Source organism: Artemia franciscana, chromosome 1, assembly GCF_032884065.1.
Source record: "Artemia franciscana chromosome 1, ASM3288406v1, whole genome shotgun sequence".
In the NCBI taxonomy this organism is placed as follows: Eukaryota; Metazoa; Arthropoda; class Branchiopoda; order Anostraca; family Artemiidae; genus Artemia; species Artemia franciscana.
In genome coordinates this window covers 9,728,659-9,752,874 of record NC_088863.1, presented here as the reverse complement: position 1 = coordinate 9,752,874, position 24,216 = coordinate 9,728,659, and the positions used below count along the sequence as shown (strand labels likewise).

The window sequence follows — 24,216 nt, the reverse complement described above, 5'->3', positions numbered from 1 at the left end:
CCCAAACCCCCAGCTTTTAAAGACTCTTTTGTACAGGTTTTTATTTGTGGGGGGACTTCATTGTTACTAATTACTAGTTTCGGCGCAATGGTTCTCCTGTCCTCTTGTGTTTAACATTTTTCGAAGTTATTCCATTATTCATTCATTTTAATTTTTTGTTAATTACAAGAGGGCCTTTCCGAAGCCAAGAGCGGGGGGTTAGCAAAAAAACAAAAAACCTGTACAAAAGAGTCTTGCCTCTTCTAATTCCTCTACGTTTTAAGGTTCGACTTTGGGACGCAGCCTCTTTAACTCTTTAAGAAAACGAAGTTTTTTTCATATTATTATTATAGGGGACCACAATAGACAATTTATTTGGTTCCTATTTTGAAAACAACAACATGTCAATTCAGCTTTTCAAAATGGTCTACGACAAAGCCTATATCTTGTCATTCTCAAGTAAGGGACTGGGATGCCCTAAAAACTTTCGATAATGATGACGTTTAAAAATAGCTGCAAGTAAGAAATAACACGGAATTTTCAATTTTTTTTTCTTTTTGACTTCTGATCTAGCTTAGAAACAAATTTAATACTCAAAGATACCACTGCTAGAACCAACCTGCCAATCTATATATTTAGCTGTTATATGCATTGAAAGCCTTCTTAGGCAGATCCCAGGCTACGCTGCACAAAAATAAATGGCCTATAATGAGGCCTAACCATCTAGATTGGCCTTTTAATTTTACCAACAACTGAAACTTCTTCAAAGACTATTATTCCTATTGTGACATTTTTAAAATGCAAGACATAAAATGAACACGTTATGTAGATTTATGATAACGGTTGCTACCCGTAGAATACAAGTACCCTTTTAGAACTATTTAATCATGTGTAGCATGTGCTATATCGAACGACATGTGCTACTGTGTGCTACAATTTGCAGCACTTTCGTTCTATAATTTCTTATTTTTGTCGGGCGAAATAATAAGGATTTTGAAAAAAAGGCAGAAAAATTTACAAAACGTGCTGAACGCCTTTTCCTCGTAATCTACTCACTAAAATTTGGATAACAGATTGTTCTTGTTACTGAATAACCTTATAAAGTTACTGAATACCTCAAGAAAAGTGGCAACTGCTAATTGTCTAAGGATTTTACATCAGTCCCTTTTAGCCTACTCTTGCTAAGGATAAAGGATTCTTGTAAGTATCCTACTTTGGATTATTTTGCCATAGGCTATCTGGATAACCAGGAATATTAGAAGCTCCTTAGAAGGAGAAATATTAACAGTGGTATCAATAAATTCCTTGTTTGTGTTGCTTTCCAATGACAATGTGCTCTTTCAAAATACCATATTTATGTTCCTGGCAATACCCCTTCCCTCTCCTATAGGTTGCAGATATAGGCTATCCCTAAATAGGCCCTAATATATATCTCTACTGTTGCTTTGATTTCTGTTTAAATGAGTTTCTGTACAATCAAAATTGTTAAACCCATATCTGATTACTAAAGAAATGCAGTTCTGTTGGTTATCAAATATTATTTAAAGATAGCTTAAAATTAAAACTTCCATTGCTTTGATGTTTTCTTTGAGTTTATAGCTATATCTAGGACCATCAGAGAGTGTAGTTAGTTTGCATTCTCAGGGAAATAACTACTATTTTTATTATGGTGCTAGTTTCTTTTAATAACATGATTTTTTTTTCTGCCAAGCAACAAACACCCCCTGTTACCCATATGCTTATCTGCACTCTGTGAGTTTCCTGGGTATTATGGCTATTTTGTATTCAAAATTTTATTAGATATTAGTCTAGCTTAGGAACCTGTACATATCCTTGGTTTTATGAGAAATTGGGTAAATTTGTAGTTGGCTATATAATTTACCTAGGATGCAAGTGAAAATGCCATTTAATGCTTTTTTATACTCTTTCTTGATTCAATAATCACTTCTGAGGCTAATTGCATCTTGGACTTTTAAAGAGACTCCAATGGTATTTTGAGGTATATAGAGCCTAAAAAAGCATCAAATGATGTTTTCACTTTCATCCTAGCTATATTGTATGGCCCACTGCGAATTTACCATGAACTTTACCCCCCCCCCCCCTAATGTGCAAATATCTACCCTGAATTATCAACAGTAAAGTTTTGAATTGAAATTTTCAGTGCTATTTTTGTTGACAACATTAAAAAAACACAGTTAAATTGAAATGGTAGGAAAATCATTTATATTTGACTTGCCTAATAAATGAGGTTTGAATTTTTATAAATAAGTATTTTTAAAATACTTATACCAACAACTAATTTAACTAGTCATATGTTTTTAACCACTTTTCAATGCCTTTACTAATGTTGATAACTTATTTGTGTGGTTACAAAAATGAAATACCTTTGGGGTCCCTCTAAGGGCTCAAGATGCAAATAGCCCCAGAAGCAATTACTGAATTATGAAAGAGCATAAAAAAGGGCATCAAAGGACATTTTCACTTTCATCCTAGCTAAATTATATAACCAATTACAAATTTACCAGAAATTATCATTTTTTTTTGGATGCTGGCTAGCCTTGCCCTACTTTCTTTAATAGGTTATCAAATCAAGCTCTGATAAGATACCAAAGCAAAAGGAACAGATTTGATAAATTGGTAGTTGAATACATAATTTAGCTATGATGAAAGTGAATACACAACTTTGGGGCTTCTTTATGCTCTTTCATAATTCAATAATTGCTTCTGGTGGAAATTGCATTTTAAATTGCACTAGTTGAAATTGCACTAGTAACTAACTGATGATGATGACCAACTTGGCATCAAAATATCTAGACCCTTTGCATAAATGTTTGTTACACTGTCTAATAAATGGACCTGTTCCTATTGGGAACTCTGATTTGTTTTGTTATAGAATAGGCAGTGTGGTTTTAGAAAAAAAATACCAATGTTGTATATATGGGGATGACAGACCAACTTTAGAAGAGAGAGAGAGAGATAGGTTTATTTAAACATCATAGCTAACAGCTAATTTGCGTTGCTTCACTATGCTAAATAACAAACTAGGGACCAGCAACATTTCATTTGCTATTAGAAGAATAAGAAGATAAATATAGCACCTATAAATTCAGCAGCATTTCAGATTCAATTTGATGAATTTTCTACACAGTATTATTGAATTCAAGGACATTTAGTGAACTTTTAAGTCAATGGACCAGTAAAAATGTTTCACCTGTTTTGAGTGATATCAGGTGACAATACATTTTGAAAGTAAGAGGAGCTTTCTGATACCTTTTATTTGTGAATACTCTTGCTTAACTCTTTTTGGGAGTAAAACCAGCCCATGCTATTGTGCCCAAGTCTGAATTGTGTTTAGCAGGTGGTGTCTTAATTCAAACAAGAGTTTTAGATATCTGCCTTGTAGTAGATACACCAGATCATTGGGATATGCCCAAGTGTACTCAGAATACCATTCTAATAGACTTGAAAGATTATTCATAATTAGGTTCCACATATACAGAACACCTTGAGAGCAGTCATTCAAAATAGCTTTGTATTTTTTTACCCCCTTTGGGTCCATGACTCCTTCCCTTTTTTTTAGCTTATTGATTTCCACTTTTGTACAATTTTATTGATTTTTCCTTCTTTCATGGATATTTCTTTGGGACCAAAATTGGTGTTGCCAGATGTGTTTTTTATGTTATGAACAAAATGGAGCAAAATATTATGAACAAAAGGGCTAACTCAAAATTTTGATCAAATATCTTGGGTGCCTACAGGGACTGTGATGCAAAAAAGGACATGGGAGGTGGACTAGTGTCCACAATTATATAGCACTAGAACTTTAAATTTTTAATCAAAGGAGCTCCCTCCAAACTTTACACAACTACCCATGCCATACAAAGTGGTCAGCAAAAAAAAGAAGTAATAAGTAATACAAGGAAGGCACAAAGGCAATGCTAGAGCATTGCCTCTCATTGACGTAAGTACCATCGCGTAAAGTTACCTGATAAAGAAAAAGATAAAAGGAAAACATTATATACACCATTATTCTTCTCCTTCTTTGCCAATACTACTTTTATATGTAGTTGTGGTATAGGGGACTGTCACCCTCTCAAACTCCCTAAATTTTACAGTTTCAGTTGTGGTTATTGAAAATGATGGATATTGAACTGTGTTTCTTGGTCATACCATGAAACAAAGACTACAACAACAAAATATACAAAAAAAAAATCTAAATACTAGTTTACAGGAAAAAAAACATCTTAAAATCAACAAACTTGTGATATTCAGTTCAGTTGTACCATTCTTCAAGAAAACTTTTACCAGCAGTATGTTTAGTTTTCTGTAAAGCTCAAATGCCACTCTAGCCTAGTATCTCCAAAAGTTTTTCTATTCTGGCTTAGTTCTAGGTTTTTATAATTTTTTTCCAATCCATCTTCTGAAAAGAACCCTTTATTTACAAAACTTATACTTTTAACTTCTAATACAGTTTTATTAGCCTCATTATTTAAGTTTATTAACTTTTAATAAAAACCATTAATATGTTTGCTAATTCTTACCCAAAAATTTCAAAATAAATATTGAAAAAACATCAATTATGCCAATTTAAAACATCAGCTAATAAAGTAAATTTTGTTCCCACATTTATTTTTCTTCACATGAAGGATGATGTTACAATCTATAACAATTTCAAATTCTTTGGAATAATGTTAATTTTATTCTCAAATTAGGTTCACCATCCAATATGTTTTGATACTTATTTGTTTAGTACACCAAGGTTAGGTTGATACTTATTGTTTTTGATACTTATTGATACTTATTGTTTTTGATACTTATTTGTTTAGTACACCAAGGTTAGGTTGATACTTATTGTTTTTGATACTTATTGATACTTATTGTTTTTGATACTTATTTGTTTAGTGCACCAAGGTTAGGTTGATACTTATTGTTTTTGATACTTATTGATACTTATTGTTTTTGATACTTATTTGTTTAGTACACCAAGGTTAGGTTGATACTTATTGTTTTTGATACTTATTGATACTTATTATTTTTGATACTTATTTGTTTAGTACACCAAGGTTAGGTTGATACTTATTGTTTTTGATACTTAATGATACTTATTTGTTTAGTACACCAAGGTTAGGTTGATACTTATTGTTTTTGATACTTATTGTTTTTAATACTTATTTGTTTAGTACACCAAGGTTAGGTTGATACTTATTGTTTTTGATACTTATTGATACTTATTGTTTTTGATACTTATTTGTTTAGTACACCAAGGTTAGGTTGATACTTATTGTTTTTGATACTTATTGATACTTATTGTTTTTGATACTTATTTGTTTAGTACACCAAGGTTAGGTTGATACTTATTGTTTTTGATACTTATTGATACTTATTGTTTTTGATACTTATTTGTTTAGTACACCAAGGTTAGGTTGATACTTATTGTTTTTGATACTTATTGATACTTATTGTTTTTGATACTTATTTGTTTAGTACACCAAGGTTAGGTTGATACTTATTGTTTTTGATACTTACTGATACTTATTGTTTTTGATACTTATTTGTTTAGTACACCAAGGTTGAGAAGGCTGCTTCAGACACAGAATTGGGGACAAAAAGCATTAGAGATTATATTCCTCTTTTGCTTATGCTGATACTCGTTTTGATAGTTCAACCAACAACTGTTATGTATAGCTTCTGTTATACATACTGTTATGTATAATTTCAGATTAGCATCATGTGAAATTTCAAATCAGTTATCAAATACCTGTTTACTAAGATTGAAGATTTCTCCCCTCTCTTTTTGGAAAGGGGAATGAATTTTTAATCCACAAAAGAAGTTTTTCAAAGAAAAGTAATGATCTAAATTAAACCAAACACAAGCAGAAATAAAATATAATAATTATTCAAGCTTAAAACAACATAGGTTACTATCAATAAATGAATGAAATTGAAAACGAACATAAATTACTGTTAAAAATCAAGTCAAACTTAAAGCTAACAGACATTACCGCAAACAGGAATAGGGGTAACACCCCCTAAGGCTTCTAAAGACCAGAAAGTCATTTGCGCCATTGGCTTTTCCAAACCTGAGGGCTATTGCTCCCTCCTTCAACCCTCGTTTTTAAATTCAAGTCTAATGCTCATATTAATGCTTTGAGAACGATCATCATCCCAAAAGTGGTACCCTCCACATATTTACTAGTAGGGGAGGGAGTTCTGAAATACAAAAGTTAGTTGTAGTGTCGCCATGGTTTCCATGGTTTTCAAAGCGAGCTATTTGACACCTCTACTTGGAATTCTTCTGATGGCGCTGAAAAATGACCTTGCATTTCCACCTTTTTTGCTGGAATGTATGTAAATGTATCTTTTATGTTACGCAGAAAAATGCTGTCTGCAATAAGAGGCATGACTTCGCAGCACCCAAATTACGCCTTCAAGTGTAGTCTGAAAAATCGTCGGAATCATATGGAACTAATTTATTTATTACTATATTAGTTTATGAAGGATTGATTATTTTATTCTCCCCCCCCCCCCTCCACCAACCTTCTTTTACATTTTCTGAAGGTTTGCAGAGAGGTAGGAATTTCAGGAAAATAAAATACACTTTTAGGTGCAAGCACATTCCTACCTAAACAAAGACCCATAAATCATCCTTTATAATGGCTGATGTGCAATTAGGCTATACACCACAATACACAATTTTACCAACCCTTTTTTATCTAATTTTTTTTTACCTATATGAATCAATTTAGGTAAATAAATTTTACATAAATGAATCAATTTAGTTAAATGAAGCTTCAACATGAATGTCCATGAACCATTTATTATTGTACATATTTGGGGAAATTTTGGGGATATTATTGTACATATTGGGGGACTTATTGTGACAAAATTGTACATTTTGTCACAGGAGTACATATTGGGGATAATATTGTACATATTTTGGGATAAATGCACCACCGCGAAGCATTAGTGTCTCTGAGCTGGAAAGCTGAATGTTGGAAAGCTTTGAAAGTTTTTGATAATTTCAAATTTATTGATTATCAGAGCTATCACTCGGTGACTTTTTGGCATGCTTTGGACCAAAATTGTTGTTCTACGCCCCAAAATGGTAGGTAATGCCACTTTACAGAAGCATTACCTACCACCCAATCCCAGAAATCCCCCCCCCCCCCCACCATGTAAAATTAAACAGCCAGAGAGAAAGCACAAGACGGTTACCTTGAAATGTCAATCAGATGTACTAAGGGGTAACAAAAGGACCTGATATAAAAACAAAGTTCTAAGACAGGGACTGGCTGGTCTTGCATCACTTTCAACTTTTAAAAAAAGACTAGAACTCTCAATCTTATCAAATTAGTTTTCTCTGAAGTTTCTGCGACCACGAGGGGGGACTAGGTTGAGGACGAGTAGGGGCAGCCCCCCTCTTCGAGAATGTTTTTAGTGCCTTTTTAAGTAATTAAGCAGATTAGAGGGCAACTAGCCCTCTTCCAACGCCTCTATTTCCCCAAAGACATCCAATTGAAATTTTGAGATAGCTATTTGATTATTTTAATTGAGAGTTTAAAAAAATATGCCTCTAGGGATGACATGACCCCTTACAACACTATAGGGAAAGATCTGTAAGCTATCCAATTTGTCCATTGTTTCCATATACGGTAAAGGTAACAATAACTTGACGGTTTTTGTAAAAAAAAAACAATACTTTTTCTACTCCAGAAGGCTTAATTTAAAGACTTCTGGTTTGATAAGGGTTTCAGTATGTAGGAAAAATATCTACGAATCTAACTGTCTTATTAGAATTTAGAAATTTTATCAGAAAAGGGTACAAAACTCCAATTTTCTTAAATTGGGGCGTTTTCACCTACAAATTTGACAGAACAAAAAGTTACCTATTTTCCACGTAAGTCCGAACCCAATTCGACACGTGTCGAAATACTTGGAGAATACTTGCGGGTGGATCCTGGTGCATTCGACATCTCTATTCTTTTTACTTTATTTCTTCGTTTCTCTTCAACTTTTTTAAATGTGTAAATGTTTAGAATACTATTTAGATAGGGGAAGCAAAAAACTGGAAAAATTGCCTAAAGTATATGGGCGAAATTGAATATTCATATGGAGTTTAATCGTGTGACCTAGGTCTCTATAATATAATGTGTGAAATAATCTTGTGATACAGGGCTCTTTATAAACACTATCTGTTATGGCCCATTTTCTCTCAGCTTTAATGGTCCAGTGAAGATTTCTTTGTTGTTCACAGTTAAAGCGTTGTCAACATTTGGCCATTTCAAAGTTAATCCACCAGTTTAATCCACTTTAAAATTTCAGTTTTGACTATCCTTAGTCTGAAAAGTCCAGAATTCTTAAATATGCATGTCTTACTTAAGATTATTAGGAGTTTATGACACCGAGGAATTTAACATGTTTCTTTAACATTTTGAGTGGGATAGGAATTCCATGCTAATTAGGGGGGGGGCGTTCAGAGAGAATATTTTGCATTTTACAGCTTGGGATCTATTTGAAAGGAAGCATGTATAAAATTTACTAAGAGAGGGTGTGCTTCAAATTTATTCAGTGATAAAGGAATTAGAACGTTGTTGTGTTGTGATCTACCAAGGGTGTTGTGATCAAAAGGAATTAGGGTGTTGTGATCAACCGAGTCAAATGTTTAAAAATATGAACAAAGCATGAGGCCAAGCAGCAGTTCCTCAGATGATGGAAAAATCTAGTATCTAACATCAAATCAGTAAAACAACGATTAAAAAAAGTTTTTCATGTGAAATATTATTACAAATAATAATCACCAAATCTCTTGTTGTTGAGAAAGTACCCGTAAATTCGACAAATATGTTTTTGTCAGAGGACCCTTGGATTTCGACACCAATTGTTTCTTATCTCTTTTACGTGTTCAGTGAAGTTTCAACAGAGTCACCTATATTTCAACAGGGCCTCTTGCTGTCTGTCTCAAAAGAAATGAATATCAAACAGTTCGAAACGGAATTTTGATGCAAAACGGAATTTTGATGCTAAATGATACATCAAAGAACCGGATTTTCATGCTGATTTTAAATATATAAGTTTTATCAAATTTAGTCTTTGTCATCAAAAGTGACGAACCTGAGAAAATTTGCCTTATTTTTGAAAATAGGGGGAAACACCCCCTAAAAGTCATAGAATCTTAACGAAAATCGTACCATCGTATTCAGCGTATCAGAGAACCCTATAGCAAAAATTTCAAGCTCCTATCTACAAAAATGTGGAATTTCGTATTTTTTGTCAGAAGACAGATCATGGGTGCGTGTTTCTTTGTTTTTTTTTGTTTTTTTTTTCAGGGGTCATCGTACCGACCAAGTGGTCCTAGAATGTTGCAAGAGGGCTCATTCTGACGGGAATGAAAAGTTCTAGTTCCCCTTTTTAAGTGACCAAAAAAAATTGGAGGGCACCTAGGCCCCCTCCCACGCTCATTTTTCCCCAAAGTCAACGGATCAAAATTTTGAGATAGCCATTTTGTTCCGCATAGTCGAAAACCATAAGAACTATGTCTTTGGGGATGACTTACTCCCCCACAGTTCCTGGGGGAGGGGCTGCCATTTACAAGCTTTGACCAGTGTTTACATACAGTAATGGTTATTGGGAAGTGTACAGACGTTTTCAACGGAATTTTTTTTGGTTTGGGGGTGGGTTGAGGGGAGGGGGCTATGTGGAAGGATCTTTCCTTGGAGGAATATGTCATGGGGGAAGAGAAATTCAATGAAAAGGGCGTGGTATTTTCTAGCATTACTATAAAAAACAATGAAAAAATAAACATGAAAAAGTTTTTTCAATTGAAAGTAAGGAGTAGCATTAAAACTTAAAACGAACAGAGATTATTACGCATATGAGGAGTTATAAAAATACTTTAGCATAAAGAGCGAGGTATTTAAGAGGAGATAAATACCTCGCTCTTTATGCTAAAATATTTTTAGTAATTTCAAATATTTATTCTACGGCCTTTCTGATTCAGGGGTCATTCTTAAAGAATTGGGACAAAACTTAAGATTTAGCGTAAAGAGCGAGGTATTAACGAGGGGACAAACCCCCTTGTTTACATAATAAAAATATAAGAATACAAAAGTTTTTTACGTAATTTAATTCTTAAGCTACATGTATTTTCTACTAATTAAAACGTTCGTTAAAAGTTACAAAGTTCTAGTTGCCTTTTTAAGTAACCGAAAAATTGGAGGGCAACTAGGCCTCCTTCCCCACCCCTTATTTCTTAAAATCATCTTTTATGAAAACAAAGAGAAAGCCATTTAGCCAAAAAAGAATTAATATGCAAATTTCATTTTAACTAATTTATGTGCGGAGAGCTAAAATCAAACATGCATTAATTCAAAAACGTTCAGAAACGTTCAAAATAAAAAAAACAGTTTTTTTTAACTGAAAGTAAGGAGCGATATTAAAACTTAAAACGAACAGAAATTACTCCGTATATGAAATGGGTTGTCTCCTCCGCAATCCCTCGCTCTTTACGCTAAAGTTTGACTCTTTGCCACAGTTCTATTTTTTAAAACAATTAAAAGCTTTAGCGTAAAGAGCGAGGCGTTGAGGAGGGGACAACCCATTTCATATACGGAGTAATTTCTGTTCGTTTTAAGTTTTAAAATCGCTCCTTACTTTCAGTTAAAAAAACTATTTTTTTTATTTAATCATAATAGAAGCCAATATCTACATTTGAATTCGGTGGAAGGAACATTTTTAGTCGTTCTGGTATTCCACTACATCAGACAGGAATTTTCGACACTTGGAACATAGTTTTGTCAGTATGACGTTAGCAGACATTTTAACTTAATTTTACCAAGAAAAAGCCAATATGGCTACATTTAGAGAAAATCAGATGTATCTTGATGCATTTGTGCTGATCCTTACTTTTTTTGCAAAAAAAAAAATATCCAAGTACTGACAGTTTGAACATTACAGAGCTAAAAAATTGTCGGGAGCTCATTTTGTGTCGAAAAGAGGAAACTGATTGAATTGAATATTCTTTTCTTATCTGAGTGTATCGGATATAGTTTCCACGTTTCGCATTGTCACAATATAACGAAGGCTTCAAGAGATGGTGTTGAAAGTCATGACTAAACAGAGTCATCCTGTTTTGAAGGAAAATTTCGACAGTGGTTCCAAAATTGCACTGTCGAATCATTGGTGGCTCTACCCTAGTATTTGCTATTGGGAAATATATAGACATGTTTCGAGGGGGAGTTTTCTGCTAGGGGAGAGCCCATGGGAAGGAAATTTTCTGGAGGGAATTTCTGTGAATTCATAAATGGAAATATTTTTGTTTGTCTTCCTTTCTCTTTGGATGATACATGGGATGAAAATGTTCTAGTGGAATTGTCTGGGTAAATTTTCAGTGGAGAAGGAATTGTCTGGCGGGATTTTTCCCTGGAAAAATGTACGTAATATCCACAAGGCTGCCGGTGGGTAATACCCCAATTCTTATTGCACAAAAATGTTTCTGATTTTTTTTTATTCTTCATTTAACTCAAGCGATTTGCTTCATAATACGACGGTGTATAACTGCGGATCAGCGATTATAAAGGAGGGTCGGTTGGTCATTGCTTTGTCAGGAGATAAGATGTCTGATGGAGTACTTTTTAAAGGCCTAATTTTCTAAACTCCACTAAGACTTCAGATGAAATTGAACGAGTTTCAGGGAATTGATGTCTAATCCTTCTTTACCTCTTGGTGTATTTTGGGTTTAGAACCCTAATGTAGAGGTGTTCCCATCTTCACGAATGAAGAGCTTACATTTTTTTTTTTTTCATTTTCGAGAAATAAGGTTCGGTTATTTGAAGCTAAGTCTCAGCTTTTCTCCACCTTAATCTGCCAGTGAATTAAGGAAGATCCTACGATAGTCGAATCTAGAATCATGGGCAATCATTAGAATCATGAGGTATAGATCTGAATACGGATTGTTTTCCCATGGACCATTATATGTTGCATGTTCAAGAGTCGGTAAACCTGACAATCTATTTATATGCACAGACAATGGGACAGCAAAGAATGTTGTATATTCGCAAGTTTTATGTAGTTAAAAACATATATATATATATATATATATATATATATATATATATATATATATATATATATATATATATATATATATATTTATATATATATATATATATATATATATATATATATATATATATATATATATATATATATATATATATATATATATATATCTATATTCACAGGTGGGATATAGGGACACAACTACAATGGCGCGTAACTAATATGGCGCGTAACAACTTACGCGTGCGGGGGGGGGGCTTGGGGGGTGCGAAGCGCCCCCACCAAGTAGGTGTACGTAATGAATTAAGGAAGTTTGGCATAATTGTAAGTTCATTATTGTTTCTTTTTTTGTTAAGTCTAATATTTGTTCGTTTTAACTTTAATATCTGTCTTTTAATATCTTATTTTTTAAGCTCTTAATGGGGGTAGAAAGTGGACGACTTCCCAGTTCATATGTCTAACCATTTCTGCTCGTTTTGAGTTTGATTATAAAACCAGTTTTACTTTGGTACATTATAAGTTCATTGTCGATTCCATTTTTATTAAGTCTAATATCTGTTTCTTTTAAATTTTGTTCATTATATTTCTTTGTTTTGTTAGTTTGTTTATTTCCTGCGGTGATTATATCGAACCAATAGTCCTAGAAATTTGGGAGACGATTCATTCCATTGCAAATTAAAAATTCTAGTGACTTTTTTAAGTTTTCAAAAAAATTGTGCCACAGCAAAATGACGTTATCTGCAATTTTATAGCACCGAACTACTGTTTTAACCTAAAGATTACCAAGGTGCTCAATGCTCTCAGTTGAAAACTCTGAGATGGCAAAACGATTTGAAATTTAAAACAAATGAAAAAAAATTAGGTTAAGCTTCCCATTTTCAGAGGCATTACGACCCTCGTGATGGTAAATTCGTTTCTAAGAGTTACATAGATCATACAAAAGGAACATTTTGTATAGACGCTAATTCTTAGGCTTTATTCAGCCAAATTGATTCAGATTAAGTTTAATAAAGTTGTGTGCAGAGAGACATACTTTTTTTTATCACTTATTATGAAGGGGCGTCGGTGAGTCTCTCCACGGTGGGGTCTGGTACCCGGACGGGAATGGGTACCTGAAACCACCTCGGAAGGAGGTGGATTATCTGGCATAATTTGAAAAACGATCAGAAATTAAGTAAAAAATGTGTTTTTTCAACTGAAAGTAAGGGGCACCATTAAAACAAAGAGAAATTATTCTCTACACGAGAGGGCCTTGCTCAATGCCTTGCTTGTTATATTAAAGGCTCTATTGCTTTAAAAAACCTTGTTATTCCAATTTAAACATCTTTAAGTCTTAAGAAGTTTTTCTTGCAGAATAAGGAGAAAAAGTCAAACTCTAGCGGAGAGAGCGAGGAACTGAAGAGGGGGAAACCTTTTCATACGTGGAACAATTCCTAATCATTTTAAATTTCAAACTTGGTTTTTACTTTCCGTTGAAAGACTTGTGTTATTTTCTTTAATCTCATAATGGGTCACCGCGGTGCACATTAATAATATTTTATTTACAAATTTAGAATTGTTGAAAACATCAGTGCCGGTGACCCAAGAATGTCGTGGTTTCCGCCAAAGTAAACTTTACGAAACAGTTCGTGGTAATGAACTGTAGTAAGGAGCAACCCGACTCAATAGTAACTGAAACTCTAAAAAAATGGAATTTCGATACTAATAGTTACATAAAACAAGAGCTAAGAACTCATATGGCACTTGTTAGAGCCCAGAAGAGCCAAGAGCCCATATGGTATGAGCTCTAACAAAATCCGAAGAATCAATAGATTGATTTAAAAGGAAAATCAGAGGCTTAGTGCCGGTCGGGATTTAAAATAAGAGCTGAGTTACGATGTCCTTCTAAATATCAAAATTCATTAAGATCCGATCACCCACTCGTAAGTTATAAATACCTCATTTTTCTAATTTATCCTCTCCCTTTAGCCCCCCCACCAGATGGTCGAATATGGGAAAACGACTTTATAAAGTCAATTTGTGCAGCTCCCTGACATTGGCCTACCAATTTTTATCGTCCTAGCACGTCCAAAAGCACCAAACTCGTTTTTATTCTTCCCTTTCAGTTTTATCCCGATCTCTCCGCTTTAAGTATTTTCTGAGATTTCCGCCCCCCCCCCAACTGCCACTCTAAGTGCTTCCCATGATTTTAGGTCCCCCCAAACTCCCCCCAATGTCACCAGATCTGGTCGGGATTTAAAATAAGAGCTTTGAGACATGATATCCTTCTAAATTTCAAATTTCATTGAAATCCAATCGCCCGTTCGTAAGTTAAAAATACCTCATTTTTTTCTAATTTTTCAGAATTTCATCCCCCCCCCCCAACTGCCCTCCTCAATGACGCTAGATCCGGTTGAGATTTAAAATAAGAGATCTGAGTTACGAGTTCCTTCTAAATATAAAGTTTCTTGAAGATCCGATCACTCCTTCGTAAGTTAAAAATACGTCATTTTTTCTAATTTTTCAGAATTAACCCCCCTCCAATTCCCCCAAAAAGAGCGGATACGTTTCAATTATGTCAATCAAGTATCTAAGACTTCTGCTTATTTTTCCCACCAAGTTTCATCCCGATCCCTCCACTCTAAGCGTTTTCCATGATTTTAGGTTCCCCCAAACTCCCCCAATGTCACCAGATCCGGTCGGGATTTAAAATAAGAGCTTTCAGACACAATATCCTTCTAAATGTAAAATTTCATTGAGATCCGATCACCCGTTCGTAAGTTAAAAATATCTCATTTTTTCTAATTTTTCAGAATTACCCCCCACCCCCCCCCCAACTGCCCCAAAGAGAGTGGATCCGTTCCGGTTATTTCAATCATGTATCTAGGACTTGTTCTTATTTTTCCCACTAAGTTTCATCCTGATCCCTCCACTCTAAGTGTTTTCCGAGATTTTAGGTTTCCCCCTCCCAACTCCCCCCCCAATGTCACCAGATACGGTCGGGATTTAAAATAAGAGCTCTGAGACATGATATCCTTCCAAACATCAAATTTCATTAAGATCTGATCAACTCTTCGTAAGTTAAAAATACTTCATTTTTCTGTTTTTCCGAATTAACTGGCCCCCCACTCTCCCCCAGACGGCCAAATTGGGAAAACGACTATTTCTTATTTAATCTGGCCCAGTCCCTGATACGCTTGCCAAATTTCATCGTCCTAGCTTACCTGGAAGTGCCCAAAGTAGCAAAACCGGGACAGACAGAGCGGCTGACAGACCAACAGAATTCGCGATCGCTATATGTCACTCGGTTAACACCAAGAGCCATAAAAAATTGCATTTTTATGCTGATTCTAAATATATACGTTTCATCAAGTTTAGTCTTACACATCAAAAGTTATGAACCTGAGGAAATTTGCTTTATTGTAGAAAACAGGGGGAAACACCTCCAAAAGTCTTAGAATATAACGAAAATCACACCATCAGATTCAGCGTATCAGAGAACCCTAGTGTTGGAAGTTTCAAGCTCCTATCTAAAAAATGTGAAATGTTGTATTTTTTTTGCCAGAAGACACATCACGAATGCGTGTTTATTCGTGTTTTTCCCCGAGGGGTGATCACATCGACCCATTGGTCCTAGAGTGTCACGAGAGGGCTCATTCTAACGGCAATTAAAAGTTCTAGTGCCCTTTTTAAGTGACCAAAAAATTGGAGAGCAACTAGGCCCCTTCCCACGCTCATTTTTTCCCAGAGTCACCGGATAAAAATTTTGAGATGATGAAATTTAGGAGCCAGTTTTTTCAGCATAGTTGAAAACCATAATAATTATGTCTTTCGGGACGACTTAATCCCTCAAAGTCCCCGGGGGAAGGGCTGCAAGTTACAAACTTCTGACCATACAGTAATGGTTTGCATATAGTAATGATTATTGGGAAGTGTACAGACGTTTTCAGGGGCACTTTTTCGCGTTGAAGGGGGAGGGGGTTACGTGAGTGGATCTTTCCATTGAGAAATTCATGACGAGGGAAATTCATGAAGGGGCCGCAGGATTTTCTAGCATTATTTAAAAAAAAGAAACAATGAGAATATAAAAAGCAATGAGAATATATAAAAGCAAACAATGAGAATATATTTCAGCTGGAAGTAAGGAGCAGCATTAAAATCTAAAACGAACAGAAATGATCAGGTATATAAGGGGGTTGATCTCCTCCACAATACGCCACAATACCGAGGGCAACTAGGCCTCCTCCCTCACCCCTTTTTTTATCATAATCGTCGGATTAAAACTATGAGAAAGCCATTTAGTCAAAAATTAATATGTAAATTTCGTTTTAATTATTCATGTGCGGTGAGCCAAAACCGAAACATGTATTAATTCAAAAGCATTCAGAAATAAAAAAAAATACAAGTTTTTTTTAACTGCAAGTAAGGAGCGACATTAAAACTTAAAACGAACAGGAATTATTCCGAATATGAAAGGATTTGTCCCCTTTTCAGCGCCTCGCTTTTTACGCTAAAGTTTTTTATTGTTTTAAAAATTAGAGTTGTGAGAAAGAATCCAGCTTTAGCGTGAAGAGCGGGGCGTTGAGGAGGGGACAATCCCTTTTATATACAGAATAATTTCTGTTCGTTTTAAGTTTCAATGTCGCTCCTTGATTTCAGTTGAAAAAACTTGTTGTTTTTATTTAATACACTCTGGAATTAAACATGCCATCGGTTGGCCAAATATGTATCTTCTTTGGTGTTTAAGGTACTTATTTGTTGAACACTAAACTCGTTTTTAATGATCTTCTATACATAGAAAATGTATTTATTAAATCCAGAAAGCTTTAAGTCATGGAGTTTAATATCAAGTGGTATAGCGTTCTTTGATTTGCTAAATTAGATGTACTAAAGGTTTTAAAAGTACTTATTTGTTGAACACTAAACTTTTTTTTAATGTTCTTCTATGCATAGAAAATTTATTTATTAAATCCAGAAAGCTTTAAGTCACGGAGGTTAATATCAAGTGGTTTAGCGTTCTTTGGTTGCTAAATTAGAAAAAAAATTCAAATCCAAGTTTTTACAGTGGTGTATTGATTTTCATTAGTTGTTGTGCGTTTTTGGAACCCGGGAAAACCTGGATATCCTTGGCAAATCAGGATCACTAGTTTTTAGGTGGAACATCTAATATTACCCCACTGCTGATTTGTCAGCTTCGCACCATGCATGCTCTTTTGGATAGTAACACCTTCCTTTTTCCTTTTTTTGTGGAAAAAATAAGCTTGGGAGGTGGCATAATTCACTTGAAAAGGGCACTAGAACTTTTAATTTCCGTTTGAATGAGCTCTCTCCCGATATTTTGGGAACACTGGGTCGACACGACCATCCCTGGGAAAAACAAAACAAAAAAGGAACAACAAATAAACACGCATCCGTCATATTTCTTCTGGCAAAAATAAAAAAATCTGCATTTTTTGGAGATAGGAGCTTGAAACCTCTACACTAGGGTTCTCTGATACTCTGAATCTGATGGTATGGTTTTGCATTAAGATTCTATGACTGTTAGGGGGTGTTTCCTCCTTTTTACGAAAATATGACATATTTTCTCTGGCACGTAACTTTTGATGGGTGTGACGAAACTTAGTGAAACTTATATATTTGAAATCAGCATAAAAATTCTATTCTTTTAATGTATCTATTGGTATCAACATTCCTGTTTTTAGAGTTTCGGCTGCTATTGAGCCGGGTTGGTCCTTACTTACATTTCGTTACTACGAACTGTTTGATTGGCAAGCTGATTTGGGAATTCTTTGTCCGCGAGGCACGGGTTCGATTCCTGGCTTGGCCAGTTATATGATTTGGGGCGAGGGTCAGTGGCTTGCTCTTTAAGCTTAGCCAGAGTCAACCCAGCTCTAAATGGGTGCTTGGAGAAATCTGGGGCAGGTATGCAGGAATAATGTGCAAAAGCACATGATGACTGGCCCCAAACCCCCCCAGTGCACTTCTTGGCTGAAGGGCCATTGAGGTTCTAGTGCCGTCATACTTACTTATTTAAATGTAAAAGTCTAAAGCGTATTGGATCAATAGCGCTTTACTGAAAACGAATTATGTTGCAAATATTTTCTTTTGTACTTACAACATTGAAAATAAATCAAAGATAATATTGGAATAAGATATTGAACTGAAGAACTTTCAGAAATTAATATCATTTTGTATCAAATATTCAGTTGAATTTATTAGTTCTTTCCAAGGACTGTTCAAGACACGTATAGTTTTCAGTGGTTTTCAATAGTTTGACTGATCTTCTTTCACTTTTTTTTCCCTTATTTCCATTAGCTTGTTTACTCTAATAAAAAAAAAATAACAAGTCAATATAATAGTGGCGCTTCGCGACACTGTTATACCGACTAATTTTTTTGCCGACTGGCTAAAGACCTTAGAGGGCTGGGTTGATTTCGGGTAAAGTTTGATTTTGATATCAGTAAAGCATTAATTTTTGAAGTCATACAGATATTGCAATGTACCATGAACCAGTTTATTTGGGCTAGCTTAGTATGTATGCCTAGCGTAGTCTGCAAAGTGATAATTTTTGTCTGTTTTAACTTTTTGTCTGTCTTTATTTGTGCAGGACAAGCTTTTTTTTTATGTTTAAGCTGTAATTTAACTTATATGATGTCTGAAGGAGAGTTTCTCATCAAGAAGAATACCCAGGAAACGAAAATAATTGTCACTAGTTCTACTGAGTAAACCCCTTGAAAAATTAATTTCCGAAAGTTGACGGAAGGCCTGATATGTTTCTGAGAAAATCTGAAAATGTGTAAGGAACTGGCACTTTTGTAAAAAAGTGGCGGTACCCTGTAATCATGGACTGCCTCTCGTGAACTTTCTGGGCTTTCCAATTTGTTTGCAAAGTTGATACTGTACAGTCTTTCGTTTAAAAAAAAAAATCCTGAAAGCCGACAATAAATTCCCTCGATCGTGATTCAAAGCTATGAAATAAAATAAAGCTGTTTAAAAAAATCATTGTATATTTATATTGGACTTGTGCTATAATGTCACTCACGCTGTAATGGGGAGATTACAAGGGAGCGACTTCCCAATTTATACATCTGTAAAGTTTTTTTTTTTGCTCTGCTCAAAGCATAGCGTCGCTTTTTAATTTAAATTTTTTTTTATTTAGTCTTTGTTTTTAATTCATTTCTGTAAAAGTGAAAAATGAAAAACGAGAGAAGATGAACTAAAAAAATGTCTTAAAAATAATGATTGAATTATTTAGGATTATATTCCAAGTACCTAATTGAAAGATCAAATAATATTGACCTATCGCTAAGGGATCAAATTAAAATAAAATAAGATCTGAATCTATGAAAAAGAAAATTTCTGAATGCTTATTTTTTTTTTAGTTCCCTTGTAAGCAAAGAGTGAATGAATAAAACTTCTAGTATTTTTAAAAATTTATATTATGGGACACTTTTATCCCAAGAAGTATTTAAACATTTTGGATGTCACTGTATTGTCGAAGTCATCAAATAGGCTACAATTTAAATTCTGAATTAATTCCTCATCAGTCCAAGTTGCGCTATATTGTCTTTGAATGATCACTATAAGCAAATTGTTGAGTGCCAAAATTTTACAAATTTTAATATTATATTATATTAAATTATTTTTAATATAATAAAATAATTTAATGAGATGTAAATAATTAAATTAAATTAAGAGATGATAATAAATATTAAAATATTAAATTAATAAATATAAAATTAATAATTTATAATTAAAATATAATTAACATTTAAATATATTAAATGTAATTAATATATTAAATATAATTAAAAAATAATTAACATTTAAATATAAAATATTAATTAATAATTAAATTAATAAATATGAATATTAATAAATATAAATATTAAATTAAGAGAGATAATAAATATTTATTTATTTCAATATTAAATTTACATTTAAATTTACATCTTTATTATATTAAAAGTATCTTCAAGCCCTCCTATTATCAACACAAGATAATAGACAATAGGCCTATGGTTAATTAGAATGAAATAAATTGAAACTTAAAACCTATTTTAACTTAAAATTAAAATCGGCTAATAATTTTCATACCGCAAAACTTTCGTTATAACGTATTCAAAAATACCAAGGGGAAATTGGTCGTCCATCATTTACTTTCGGCCACTAGAGATAGTCCGAAAGCTCTTAAATTCTTATTATTGATTTATCCCACTCTTACGTTTCTATGGTCATGCTTCTTGTATAAACAGAGTTACAAATTGCTAGCACATAGTATTTTTGCGCTTTCAGTGGAAAATATTGTAACTTGAACGTTTTTTTTTTGCACAAAGGAATATTTAATTTGAAGCACATTTTGAGAGTAATCGAAATTCACCATAGACATAAAATATCATAACGGGTGTAAGTATATTGCCAGAACCACGCCATATTCACAGCATCAGTTCTTGTCCACCAATTCTCTACTAATAATACTATGTCTTTTTGTCTTCTGTCAGATCCGGATTACAGATGTAAAAATTACCTTTTTAAGCTTCCATCTCTTCTAGATTCGAAAAAGTATGCCTGAACTTTTGCTCTGATTGGTCAATAAACATTTTATGCTTGAAGGCTGAACAATATTCTATTTCAGAAATTACTAACGACATATACAATTGATGCTTATGTCGTACATCCAGATTACAGATGGAAACATTACTTTTCTAAGGTTCCATCTTTTCTAAATTCGAAAATGTATGCCACAACTTTGACTCTGTTTGTCAATAAACATTTTATACTTGAAGGCTGAACAATATTTTAGTTCAGAAATGACTAACAACATACATAATTGATGCTTATGTCGTACATAGTTTTGATTTCATCAGTAAATGTGACTAAAGTGTGTCCTGGGCATGAAGGATAGAGCCGATTTTAGCCAATTAATATGCAGCACAGTAATAGCTAGCAATATATCTGTGAGTGGAGAGATAGTTTGTTTTGTGTGCAGTCAATTCTTGAAACCCCCCTTAATTGTTTAACCATTAACTACCACGAGTGCCAAAGTGATCTAGTTGGACCCCCGTTTGTCCACAAGATACTTAACGATGTCTGTCTGGATGAAAAAATGGGGGTTCACAGTTCATAAGAAGGGCCCTGCAAAAATTTATTTGGTTTAGATAATGATAGAATAAGTAGTGGTAGTAACAGTTGTAGGATTGATAGTTGCCTTAGCTTTAGTAGCAGTAATAATAGACGCAGAAGTAGTTGTAGTAGGATGCAAATAATGCCTTTTGGTTAGTCCAACATTCCCCACAGAAAGTCCTGTTGCTTTCAAATTGACACACCAGGTCGTCCCTAAGATATTGCTAGTACGCCCTTTGGACAACCTGTATGCAGACGGGACGTTGTAATTCAATTCAAACTCTCTCATCAGTAATCTCTGAAAATTTCATCTTCATATTCTTGACCATAGTTTTAATAGCAGTCACAGTACTAGTAGTGGAAGCGCTAGTAGTATTAGTTGTACGACTAGCACGTTTCAATTTAGTGCAATTAGCCATTGCTATGATATTGCCGAAATGCTCTTTTGATAACCTGTATATCCATTGTGTGTTTTAATTTAGTTGAACTTCCCCTTTTATACTTCTTGAAATTTACATCTTAATGCTCTTAGCCTTAGCTTTAGTTGCAATAGAAGTAGTACTTGTAGGAGTTGTAGTTAGATTAGTAGTTGTAGCAGTAGTAGCAGCAGTGGTAGTAGTAATTATAGTGTCATGCCCATTTTGCCTTTTGGTCAATTGATTTCCCCCCTTAAGCCTCATCTTAAAGTTCATATTTATTTCCCTAATCCATTCCTGAGACACGCCCTTTCGACAATCTGCATTTACAAAGCGTTTTACGACAGTTCACTTTGCGTAAACTGCCTTTCTTAATGGCAAATTTTGCGTGTAAAAATGGATAAATTGTAATATTTACAATCCTTGCCCGGGGGCTGCGGGGCATGAATTTCTGAGGCTCAGCAATTAGACGTTGTTCTAGCGTATCCTCTCACTGAACCTTGATTGAGGCGTTCAGCTTTCGTTGGTTTGTCTTGTACGTTGGCGCATGATGATTCTGGTACTATCTTTCTGGTGTAAACCCGACGGTTGCCAATGGGGTGGGAGGGGATTGTTTGTACGTAGTACCTGGCCAAAGTATCTCCAATGGCGAACTCATATGACATCTGTCGCAAAAAGCTGACCCCTGATGACGTGGATGGATTGTTTGGTTATACTCTGGTCCCAGTGAATCACAGAATAAGTACATGCACGAACAGTAGCGAAAAGTTTCTTGAAAAATGATACAGATTAAAGCGCTCGGAAAAGGATATCCCTTTGCGCGTCATAGCAATAGTTCGAGTGTCCCTTTTTTTTAGTTAACATTCACTGTTGTATGTTCCAAAACACTCACTGTTGTATGTTCCAATAGTCCTTGTGTAACATGGCTGTTGGCGGAAGTAGACTATATGAATGGTTCAGGAGGGGTTCGAAAGTCTCCCTTTGTGTACATTCAATTTTTCATCAAACAATTTGGGGTAATGTTTAGTGGTAATCACTGTTAAAAATGTAATTAAGAACCCACTTGTGCTAGTAGAAATCAAAATTCATTTTTGTATAACAATAAATAGCCTGCACCTTAAGAATCGGCTTGTTATAATAGTTTCAAATATGTAAAATTTATTAAGATACATGTTGCCCACAAGAAGTTACGGTTTGAGAGCATTTGCTCATTTGTTTAAAAAGTGTCGTTGATGAAGGTTGTACCATCGAATACACCATATCATTCAGTGAACTCCACCGAAGTGTTTTCAAGTCTTTATCTATAAAAAATGCGAAATAAATATTTTTTTTAGGATGATCACAGATGCGTGTTGTTTGTTCCTGCAGTTTTATTTCAGTAGTAATTGTTTAGAAACAGCAGGCCTAGAATATCGGAAGGGGGCTCATATGAACAAAAATGTAAAGACCATGCGTCTTTTAAGTAGTAAAAGAGATTGTGCCACAATCTTGTTTTTTTTTGTTTTTTTTACTATTTTATGGCGCAAAACACCAAATTTTGCCTAAAGAGGACCAAGTCAAATATTGAGATCTTCTTCAGGCTTCAGATTATCAATATATGTATATTGATTTTCTCAACTTCAGAGGCAACAATTCGCCGAGATGGCTCATTCCTTCCCAATCAGTTAATGTAGAAAATTATTTTTAAGCCTCATTAAGCTTAATGTCGATCTTATTTTAATTCGCAGTTTGAAGAACGTGACGGTAGCTTGAGGTACCTCAAATGGCATTTTAAATACTTCCTACCGCAGATAATTATTAATTTAATACAATGGTATAAATACTTCAGCGTAAAAAAAATACTGATAATGTAAAAGGAATTTGTTTTTCAAAGATTCATGATGAAATATGTCTGTATTTATAAAACTAACACAGGGATAATTTAGTTTTTTCTAGCAGTAGAATTTGGGGATTCCAGCCCCAAGGACTTTAATTGTCAAAGTGAAATTCAAAAAATAAGCAGAGACAATAACGATATTCAAGTCGTAATGGAATATCTTCTTTGGTTGTTATGTGATACAAAATAACGTCGCATAGCCTCAAAGAACTAAAGCATAGAAAATTATATGCTAAGTAGTGGCACTAGGTATTTTGTTTCTTGTTAACAATTTTTAAGAGTAAATTAATTTCTAAGAGTAACTTCTAATTATTTTTACCATATTTGTTCGCAACATTTTTTTCTTTAAAAAGAGTAATACTTTCAAAATGGTAATCAGTAATTTTTTAAGCACTTTGTTTTCAGTGAAGTGTCAATGACGATCTAGCCTTTAGTAGATGCAACCCAACCCTTATTTGCGGTAATTTCTGTTCATTTTGAGCTGTACTTGATTGCTCATTTGAATTTCTGTTTGTTTTACTTTAACCATTCATTTATTCGAGTTTATCTTTCTGTATTACCTTATCTCTGCTTTTGCTGGCTCTCAGTCGCTCTTGACTCCTCTCTGAAGAAATTCAGCCTGGAAAATGTTCGATCTAGCCTTTAGTAGATGGCAACCCAACCCTTATTTGCGGTAATTTCTGTTCATTTTGAGCTGTACTTGATTGCTCATTTGAATTTCTGTTTGTTTTACTTTAACCATTCATTTATTCGAGTTTATCTTTCTGTATTACCTTATCTCTGCTT

General features: G+C 34.1%; 1 protein-coding gene across 2 annotated transcripts in view; it reads left to right on the top strand.

The window, feature by feature from the left end:
- Positions 1–991: 991 nt before the first annotated feature.
- Positions 992–24,216, top strand: part of LOC136025188 (basic helix-loop-helix ARNT-like protein 1) — a 353,837-nt gene continuing 330,612 nt past the window's right edge. The window contains exon 1 of one of the 2 annotated variants that reach the window (XM_065700994.1): positions 992–1,179. The gene's annotated coding sequence lies outside the window, so the exon portion shown is untranslated. The remainder of the gene's footprint in view (positions 1,180–24,216) is intronic. The other variant, XM_065701018.1, reaches the window with a different exon arrangement.